This window comes from Podarcis erhardii, assembly GCF_964252035.2.
Source record: "Podarcis erhardii genome assembly, chromosome: 7".
Lineage (NCBI taxonomy): Eukaryota > Metazoa > Chordata > Lepidosauria > Squamata > Lacertidae > Podarcis > Podarcis erhardii.
Window position 1 is genome coordinate 67,454,829 of NC_138511.1, and position 11,080 is coordinate 67,465,908.

General features: G+C 44.5%; 1 long non-coding RNA gene across 2 annotated transcripts; it reads right to left on the reverse strand.

Moving 5' to 3' along the window:
* Positions 1–5,531: 5,531 nt before the first annotated feature.
* LOC309346198 lies at positions 5,532–7,881 on the reverse strand. 2 transcript variants are annotated; one of them, XR_014158455.1, is made up of 3 exons: positions 7,731–7,881; positions 6,885–7,050; positions 5,532–5,965 (listed from the first exon to the last, which is right to left on the reverse strand). It is a non-coding gene; the product is annotated as an uncharacterized lncRNA (long non-coding RNA). The 2 variants fall into 2 exon arrangements; XR_014158456.1 differs by lacking the exon at positions 7,731–7,881 and having other exon boundaries at positions 6,885–7,103.
* Between the last annotated feature and the right edge of the window lie 3,199 nt (positions 7,882–11,080).

Here is an 11,080-nt window from a genome sequence, read left to right on the forward strand (position 1 = left end):
CTAGGCTCTGTGGTTTAACCCACAGCGCCACCTGCGTCCCTATCAAACAATGTAAGGCAATATTAAAAATATTTTGTTGTGGCACCCACTACGTGGAATGTTCTGCTCACTGAAATTAGGTAGGCTCACTGGGAAGGAGAGGAACAAGGCACTGGGAAGGTTGGCACTATCCAGGCACACCGGGAGAAGCACCATGTTGGCTGTGCCAGTGTGTTTGGAACAATATTTACCTGCCACTGCCTTGCTTATCCCCCTAAGTGGCAGCAATGCCACAGCCAGGATGCAAGATGCATGGCGTTCTCCCCTCCCCACAACCTGCTCCTGCTTGATATTGGGATGTTCTACTGATAGTTTTTCTTTTATTGCATTGGAAAAGCGGTATCAAAGTATTTTATTTTAAAGACATAAAATGACAACAGAGAGCAGTCCGATCAATAATTAGCAGCAGCTTTAAACATTATTTCAGTTCAACTTCCTCCCAGAGCTCGCTGGCATAGGCAGGCTTTTCAGTAGGGTGACATAAAGCAAGCAGGGAATGGGATGGAGCCAGGTGGGCCTCACATGGGAGGCCATAGCCAAGCATAGGATCAACCACAGAAAAGTCCCTTTCATGTGAGACTAACTGAACTTCAGGTGGAGGTCAGGGGTGGGGATGCAGAGCAGAGCCTGTGAAGCTCACCTGAATGACCAGGACTCAAGCTAGTTCCAAATCTGGTGCTTCTTCAGCCTCTACTTCTAGATTAATGCTGGATTCAGAAGTCATGACAAATTATTATTATTATTATTATTATTATTATTATTATTATTAATCATTACCTGTATATTCCACTTTCCTCCATGGAGCTCAAGGTGGCATACATGGCTCTCCAACCACCTCTCCATTTTATCCTCAGAACAATCCTGTGAGATACTGTGACTGGCTGAAGGTCACACACCAAGCTTCAGGGCTGAATGGAGATTTGAACTCTGGTCTTCCCAGGTCCTTTCCCAACATTCTGGTCACTAGCGAACCAGTTTCTTCTAGAAGCCTTACATGTGTGATCGGTTTAATTGCACTACAACAACCTTCCCACCTTTGCAAGTGTTATGAGCTCAGAGCTTCCTCTCTTTCCGCCATGCATGTTTCCACAAGTGGCGGCTCTTTTGCTGCAGATGTTTTCTACCCTTGGGAACAGCAATGCCTCCGAGGCAAGTTGCTGTTGATTCGTTCCCTTTGATCTTTGATATCTCTCTCAGTGGAAATAAAATCTTGAAATAAGTTGTCAGTGGAATGCAAATCTATGTGTACATCCAGCCAAATGAAGTAGAGCTATGCCGAATATATTTCAACGTTTCTTTTTTTTTAACCATTTGTTGGGTGGTGCTGGGGAAGGGACAGAGAAACGAACTCTCAAAAGCCGGTGGCTGGCGGATGTTGGATGTACAACAACAGGGATCATTCCATCAGTAATTTAAGGGTTAACCCTGTTGACAGTCAGCCAGGCAAGGGGTGTATGTGTAGAGGTGTTGCCTAGCAACCAGCTGGAGTTCCATGATCCACACTGAGATGCCTATGTAGGCCTGAAGGGAGTTTATATGCTTAGTTGTATGTCTCCCTGTTATGAACATGATGCAAGAAGGACAAAACCCCTCTGTTTATTTCTCCTCAAGTTATACAGGACTTTTGTTGCTCTCCCTTCCTTATGACACTAGAAGTTGGGGGCACCCAATGGAGCTGAGCATTGGGAACCACTGCTCTAGGCCACTGTCAGAGGCAGTATGTCTCTGAATTTCATTTGCTGGGGAATCACAAGTGGGGAGAGCAATTGTGTGCACAGGTCCTCTTTTTGGGCTTCTCATAACACCTTTGTTGGCTCCTGTGACCACAAGATGCTGGACTAGATGGGGCTTTGGCTTGATCCAACATGGCTCTCCCTATGTCCTTATCTTCTATTGTCTCTTAATTATCTCTTCTCCAGCATACCAAACTCCTTCAACCTTCCTTCAAAGGACTTGGATGACAGGTTTCAGATTTACAATGCAAATCTGATCCAGCAGGCTCTTCTTCTGTTCTTCTGACAATGCAAAGCTCTGCCCCTGACCCACAGTCCCTCCCCAAAATATTTAATTTAGAAAGCTACCGGTACTTCAGGTAAAATAAGCCCAGGCAACACTGGTACAGCAGGGAACAAAAAGGACTAGAAGCCGTGTCGCCCAATCAGCTAGTTTCTTATGTCAAATTTAAAGAACAACACTACAAGAGTGGTACCAGTTTTAGCACTTCCCAATGTCTTTTGGCTGCGTTTGTACACCCACTTCAAGCACAGTGAGAAAGACCAGCATTTATGTCACAGTACAGACTGGTATGGGCGTAGGTAGGATTTGGGGGGTGGGGTGGGCAGGACTTGGTTAGGGGCAGGGCAGGATTTGGGGGAGGGCAGAACTGACGTGATTGGTCAGTTAAGTATTTCTCTTGTTTTACTTGATCTTGGGGGGGCAGCTGCCCCGCCCCCCATGGCTACACCCATGCAGACAAGAGACCTGGGAGAAGTCATAGCGCGAAAGCCACGAAAAAACCAGTGTTGGATCAGGGGGGTGGGTGGGACAGGAAGCCAGGAAAAGCCTGACTTGCAGCCCCAGCCTCAGATTGTGCTGTCCTCTAAGAACCCTAAGAATTTCTAAGAAATTCTGCTTCTATTTTTGGGTGTTGAACTCTTGAGGAATCTCGCTTCAAGCTCCTCTGCAAAGCAGACCAAAGCTCATGCCTAAAATGTCGTGCTGAGCTGGGATATGAGAAGGGTACTTGCTCTTCATTAGTGCTTAAGATGAATGGGGTTTATGTGGCTGTGTACACACCATACATTTAAAGCCCATGCTTCCCCCCCTCCAAATCCTGGGAACTGTAGTTTGCCCCTCACAGAATTCTAGTTCTCAGCATCCTGAACTTACTACTCTTCACAGGATTCCATGAGCTTTAAAATGGTGCATAGGAAGCCTGTATCCTTTGTGAACCATGTTGAATATTCTGCTTTGTGTATATCCACAGTTGTTGGAATGCACTGGATTTTAATAACTTGCTAAGGTGTGGGTGGGTGGGTGCGTATAGTGTCTATATTGCTCCTTAGCAAATGCTTCTAGGAAAATTTACCCCCTCACCCCCCAAAAAAACCACCCCAGTAAAAGGTAGAAGTGCTAGTTTAACAAAATTTTATATACCGCTTACTGAAACAAAAAACCTGGAAGTGGTTTACAAAAGGCAATCTAAAATATTCATTGCAGAATACCAATAAAAGCAAACAAGTCACAAAGGCATTTTAAACCATTAAATGAAACCAGTAAAACAAATTTAGCTACCAAAAACACATGCAAAAATTGTATGGGGAAATAACTATTTATTTAAATTTATTTAATTTGTTCGTTTTTGAGAAGGAAAGGGAAGTGTCTTTTCTGTGGTGGCACCCCAATTCTTGATCCCTTTTCCTAGATGGGTTCACCTGGTGCCATATTTGTGATCTTTTAGGCAGCAGCTGAAATCCCGGTTCCGTTCTCTCATATGGACTTTATGGTATTTGAGATCCTTTTAATGGTTTTTAGCTGCTGCCTCTGTTGGTTTTATTTTGTAGTTTTACTGCTGTTTAGTATTTGTTTTTTTAAATTAATTTCATTATTCTACGATAGATGAAAACTGCCTCAAAGCTGCTTGCAGCAAAAGGTGGGATGCAAATTCTATAAATAAATCGAATGTGGCTCATGCATTTACAATTTGGCACTGGTGACCTGTTTTATAATGCCAAATGATGTCAGCAGAGGGGTGGATATCAGAGAATCTCCCACTGAACCGAGTGTATTCTCAAGTGTCTTTTAAGCTATTCAGCTAGGCTAATATAGTTACCTCAGACTAACTAACAAGATGCTCTGCTTTATGCATTCTGAGTCTGCCTCAAGATAATGGCTGCATTTGGTTTCCTATGGTTTATCATTGCATGAACAAGCCCTAGGGCTTACCACTTCCTCCCTCTTTTCTGCTTCTCTGGTGTGGCCATTAGCATATTAGAAGATTTCACTCCATTTTTTAACTAACCACTGTTAGCATTCTGTCTGGGTGTGAGAATTCATAAACCACTGCGTGGTTTATAAAGTTGGCTTGTTTCAGTCAACCACAGTTAAGATAAATCACCTTTTCAGGTTCAGATGTAACCCTAAACTGCGGTTAACTAACAGACGTCAAAGCTTCTAATCTTTTTACAGCTGTGCTGGAGAAGGAGAGAGAGGAAAAAATGTCCCTGAGGCTCATTCATGTAATGATAAACAAGGAGCACCCTGGGCTCCTTGAAGAGGAAGGGAAGGTATGAATTCAATTAATAATAATAATTTACCATCAACGTGATACAAACACATAATATTGCTTGAATCTTTCTTCGCTAAAATGCCTGCCACAGACCTGAGCCCTTGAAATAGAGTGGGTTGTAAATTTGCAATATAATAGCTCAGTCAATAGAGCATGTGACTTAATCTCAGGGTTGTGGGTTCAAGCCCCATGTTGAGCAAAAGATTCCTGCATTGCAAGGAGTTGGACTAATGACCCTCATGGTCTCTTCCAGCTCTGCAGTTATATGATTCTATGATTTCCAGACGTTCTTGTTCAAAATGCCCTGCAATATAAAGCAGGTGTGGGGAATCTGTGAAGCCCCAGATGTTATTGGATTCCAACTAACATGCCCAATAGAAGGGGAAGAAATGGAGGCAGTGAGAGATTTTACTTTCTTGGGCTCCATGATCACTGCAGATGGTGACAGCAGCCACGAAATTAAAAGACGCCTGCTTCTTGGGAGAAAGGCGATGGCAAATCTAGACAACATCTTAAAAAGTAGAGACATCACCTTGCCAACAAAGGTCCGTATAGTAAAAGCTATGGTTTTCCCAGTAGTGATGTATGGAAGTGAGAGCTGGACCATCAAGAAGGCTGATCGCTGAAGAATTGATGCTTTTGAATTATGGTGCTGGAGGAGACTCTTGAGAGTCCCATGGACTGCAAGAAGATCAAACGTATCCATTCTTAAGGAAATCAGCCCTGAGTGCTCACTGGAAGGACAGATTGTGAAGCTGAGGCTCCAGTACTTTGGCCACCTCATGAGAAGAGAAGACTCCCTGGAAAAGACCCTGATGTTGGGAAAGATGGAGAGCACAAGGAGACAGAGGACGAGATGGTTGGATCGTGTTCTTGAAGCTACCAGCATGAGTTTGACTAAACTGCGGGAGGCAGTGGAAGACAAAAGTGCCTGGCGTGCTCTGGTCCATGGGGTCACGAAGAGTCGGACACGACTAAATGACTAAACAACAACAACATGCCCAATAGTCAGGGATAAAGGGAACTGTGGTCTAGCAACCTCCAGAAGGCTACAGGTCCCCCATGCCCGAACTAAACATTTTTGCCCAAGCAAGACAATGATAGCATCACTCGCTGAAAGATAAGTTCATCAAATGTACCATTCACCTATATGGCATTAGAAGGATGAGGAGGCGAGGCTAGGGCAAACCATGAGACATCACAGTTTATTGCTTTGATGTGCATCATGCTGGTATTTATTGGAATGGTCAAAGCTAAAAAGGGAGGTGGTGATCCAGCAGCCGTAGGTTCTATTAATGGCTTTGTCACATACTTCCTCTGTGACTGCAGGCAAGTCGTCTGACCACTCTGTGCCTCAGTTTCCCTCTGTGTACAATGCAGTTAATAACACTTAACACCTCCTTCTCATTGGGTGTAGTGAGATTTAATGAGGGCTTAAAACACACTTTAAAATTCAAAGATGAAAGGAGCTGGAGTTGGGCAGGTTGTCATTACAGAAGGAGAGGCAAGTGATGCAGGACTGTGTGAACAAACAGCTGATGCCTCTGTGTGAGCTATTTAGGAATCAACACAACCCCACAGGCAAGGATGACGGTAGTGACATCTGCTGGAAATCCGGACTGTCAATGTGCCTCCACCCTAGAACAAATACAATGAAGAATACAAAAGTTCAGGGCTTCTCTGTGTACATATGTGTATGCAGTCTTGCTTCCTTGTACAGTCATACCTCGGGTTGAATGTGCTTTGGGATGAGCGCGTTCGAGTTGCGCTCCGCGGCAACCCAGAAGTAATGGAGCACGTTACTTCTGGGTTTCGCCGCTTGTGCATGCGCAGACGCTCAAAATAACGTCACGCGCATGCGCAGAAGCGGTGAAAAGTGACGTGCGCGTGCGCAGACGTGTCATCACTGGTTACATTTGCTTCTAGATGCGAACAGGGCTCTGGAACGGCTCCTGTTCGCATCTAGAGGTACCAATGTACTGTATATCACAACACTCAGTCTGGATTGCTTGGGGTCGACACATTTTTGGAAATGACAAGAAAGCAAAGTTTCTAGCCCTCACTGAGGCAAGGAGGAAAATATGGGGAATATGCAGTCAGTTTCCGCTAAAGGCTCAAAATGCGTAAGACAGCAAGTGGTGACTTATTCCCAAAGCCCCAGTTCTATTATTATTATTATTATTATTATTATTATTAAAAAGAGGAGGTATCAGGCCTCCAAGGTGAAAACTATTATGTAATCTCAGATGTGTAGGTGCTGGTTGTGATTACACAGAAATGAGGCAAACACACGCTTCAGCAGCACTGTAGTGGTAAATTTAGAAGTTCAGGACCTTATTATGACAGCCTCCATAGCCACACCTCCAAGGATAATTCAAAAATGCAGGCAGCTATGTTGCCATGATAGACAAATAGCTATATACAAAGATACATATCCACAAACAGCAGCAATATATACCATAATAGCCAGCTTATTAGGAACAGCTAATAGTAATAGAAAAGTGAGCTGGCTGAATGTGGTGTGACAATCAGCATGTTGGAATTTGGCTGGACATACCTGGCTTCACATCCCTGACCAACAATATGGCATGACTGTAGTCCTAAGTATTCAAGTAAGTGCCATTGAACTGAATGGTGTTTCTTTTCTGACTGCAATGGTTCAACGTGTAAAACTCATTGAGGTGTTTTTCTTCTTATAACAACAACAACAGATCTTCATCCAGCTGCAATGCAACTTTTAGCATTTAATTAGAAATGTAAACAATTTAAACAGGAAGTGTTGCCATTTAAACTGGAAGCATGAAGTAGGGATCCCACAAACGAAAAAAGAAAGAAGTACCTAGTCTCTGCTTGATTCTTTTCCTTGTTCTGTGACACTCCCGCCCCCCGCTAATATGTCACAAATAGACATGAAAGGCCCATTATTACTCCATTCTCTTGTCAGAGCAAGGGGAATCTCTCTGTTGCCCTGACTCCTCCGCCCTGTGTCTGACCTTGGTTTGTTGAGAATACAGCACACTTTCAACCCTGCTCTCTTGAGTAAGTGTTAAGTGATAAAAGGCTTAACCCACCTTTCACTTCCTGGAACATGACCAGTGCAAGGTGGGATGAAGCCTCTGTCTCTCCCCCACAAGCCTGCATAGGATTCCTTGTCCCCTATGGCTACTTGGCTCGTGCTTAAATTAATGGCCACATCTAATGCAGCCTAGCAAAGCAACCTTAAGAAAATGATAGCAAGCTGCCGAGCAAGCAGATTCCTGAAGGATAATTATACTAATCGATCCGTTCCATTCCATGGTGTTATTATTAGATGGCCAAGCGTTTCAAAGGCTGCGAAATGGAGGAATGCCCCCACCCCACCCGACCCCACCCCGAAAATGATCAGCCATTTGCTTCACGTTACCTTTGTCTGTAGCAGCCACATCATGGTTGCCAAATCACACAGGGTGTATTGCTTCTGCTTAGACGTATAGTGGCAGAGATAGAAATCTCTTCAGATACAGCCGCCTAGAGATGAGGAGGCAGATAGTGTCGCCCCAACCCCTGGGTGTGTCTGAACAACCGGGGAGGGGGTGGCTTAGCCACTCATGTTTTCTGTGCCTTCCCTGAGGGGAAGAGATAAGTATATGGTTGTGTGTGGCTCTCTGGATGGGGGAGGAACCCCCCTAGGAGCAAGGCCTCGTGGTTGCAACTTGTGCTGACAGAGTGGGTGTTGAGATTTATGTCTTCACATGTTGTGTTTTAGGAGCATTAAGCACATGTGCTGAGCTCATCAAGCCAATATGGTGGGGTCTTGGGCCTCAGTGTCTGGGAAAAATGCTCAGCAGCACCACAGAGCTCACTGTTTGAGGAGCACAGCTTAGAAGAGGTGCTGGGTGCCTGTTTGAGAAGGCAAACCCAACAAGAGGAGATGCACCCGGAGTTAACCAGTGTGCTTGGCTAGCTTATTTGACCCTGCCTTTCAAATATAGAGGCACATGTTGTAACTGAGTCTAAATTAAACATCAGGCCAAATATTGACCCATATTTTCCAGGCACTCCTTGGTTTTGTTTGTGTTTTTGTATGTGTTGTTTCATCCACCAACACATCCAATGTTCATTTCAGCCAAAGGTAAACAGACCCACCAGATACTGCTCCATCCATGTCTTCTGGAATTAGCACAGGTGCTTCCTTCAGAATTTGTCTATAATTGCCCTGAATGGTGCCAAGGCTAGACCTTCAAGAGGTGCTTCCTGGCATTCAGCAGAGGTAAGAGGACAAAGGTGAGGACAAAGGATGGATTCCTAGCCTGTCTGCAGAGGCTTCACATCTGACTTCCTTTCTGATGGACCTCGTGCACTTTCCCCTTCACAACCCAAAATAACTTTTTTGGTCTAGAGAAAAGTCAAGTAAGGCATGAGATGCATGGTGTAGAGAAACGTGGACAGAGAAAAGGTTTTTTCTTCTTCCTCTCTTATAACACTTGAACGAAACTGAATGATGGGAGATTCAAGACAGAAAAAATGAAGTACTTCTTCACAAATTGGTGAGTTGGCATCTGTCTGTCTCAGGTGACAATGGAAGAATGCACCTGGTCTCACCTGGAAACTTCTTGCTCAGGGAATGCCAATGGTTCGCTTGGGTAGGCAGAATGAAACCAGAACCTGGGAAATTTCACAGCCCTCTCACTATTGATTCAGTATCCTGGGCAGAAGTGCAGAGAACCATGGTTTCCTGTGTCCAGAAGCTATAGCCTAGGCATATTGGACCATTGGTTTCATGTTCCAATATGAAAGGGATGTTCTGGAGTCAGAAAAAGGGTCTAATAGATTTCTGTCTAGAGATCAGACAAGGTCATGGACTGCGGAGAGCCCAGAGGACAAGGTTGGAGTAGCTAGTCAGATTTTTTTGATGAGGGTCTAGAGAATAGGGCAGAATGACTACAACCACACAGCAGTGGCACTCACAGTGATATGTGAAGTCTGGGGAGCCAATCACACTTTTGGAAGGAGGCACTCAGCCAATCAATGTCACTAGCCTTGAGTGGTCCCAGTACACGTCCAGTTACACATTTATGAGTCAATTTGTGTTTGGAAAGTCAATATATAATATCCCAGTGACCCCAGGATTCCAACCCCTTTGACAAATGGGCTCTTGCGCCTACAATTTGTGACTCTGTCTGCTCAGAAGTGGCCTCTGGTGCTCCCCCTATTGCTCTCATCCTCAACCTAGATGAGGAAAACAAGATTGTCAGCACCAGGCTGAGCCCGGCTTGGAGGGACTGCCCAGGGCTTGCTTTCCTGATAACCCAATGCCCGTGGTTGATTAACCTCACTCTTCATCTGACTGAAATGGTTAGACTTCTAAGCAAGCTTTGGAATGGGTGTGCACTTGTTTATGGGATGTGGTCCTAATTGATTCTGATGGGAGGAGGATCAAGCTTCTTCCGAGCACTTCCTAGACTCCCAAAAGTTTAAGTATATGATGTTTGCCTCCGGTGAAGCTGGCCTTCTGGTTTTCCCAGTCATTTCCTGCTGTGCTTGTGTCTTTTCGGGTTACCTAGTTGTTGTGCAGACCATTTATTTCCTACTTGCTCTTTATGAGTAATTGAGCTTTGCTTGGAGTTCTTTAGGGCTCTCAACGTGAACATTGTGGAGTAGGCACCCTTTCACTTGGAATAAACTTCTGTGGAACCAGTCATGAATAATGGAAGCTTTTTTCCTTTTTTTGCGCTTGATGTTTTGAGCTGTTGGCCTCAGCTGGAGTCTCTCATTCTCAGCTGAAGTGATTGACCAGCAGCCCTTTTGTGTCTGCCCAGAGAAATTGATTTATGTGTTTATTACTTATTTTATCGATTTAATATGAGTTTCATGCTAGACCAGCCAACAATATACACTAGTGGTATCAAAAGCCTATCCAAAGAGATCATATTCCAAGCAGCCTAAGAACAATGCAATTACATTGGCCATGTTTCCTATTTTACAAAGGTCAGTCCTCTACATAGGCGCCTGCTCCTAGGGGCTACGGCAGTTTCAGATCCCCAGCTTATTTTTTGAGGGGGCTGGGCTCCCTCAATGTTCACAGGGTGTTTAGCTCCACCCCCTGGCTCCTCATGATGTCATACCAGACCCCCTCAATCAACTAGAGAACATGGTGCCTCTGGCCCTCTATTTGAAGAGCTGCTGGAGCCCAGCCTCGGAAGGAGTTCTCTCTTTAAAGGGCTGTCTGGGTTAACGATAAATAAGGCGGGAGAGTGAGGAAAGCTGAGGTTGTCCCAGCAATAGTTAGCACCTGGATAACAGACTTGAATATGCACAGAAATCACCTGGTTATCTTCTTCGTTATGTAGAGATGCACTGCATTTCTACTGATGTTGCAGTAATCATGTCTAAATCTACATCTAGCCATAAAAATCTGCATATGCACATTTTAAGGCAATTTTTATTTTGTTTTGTTGGTCCCCATCTGCACTATATGTCTAAAGCAGCAGCATACTTCTCTAAGTAGTCATAGCTTCACCTCAGAGAATCCTGGGAGCTCTAGTTTGTTAAGGGTGCTGAGGGTTGTCAGGAGATCCTGATTCTACTCAGATAAATACAGTTCTCAGAAGTCCCTGGGAAGCGGGACTGATTGTTAAACCACTCTAAGAGTTGTAGCTCTATGAGAAGAATAGGGGTCTCCTAACAACTCTCGGCTCCTTTAACAAACTACAGCTGCCAGGATTCTTTGGGGGAAGCCATAATGCTTGAAATGTATAATGCAGACGAGGCCTT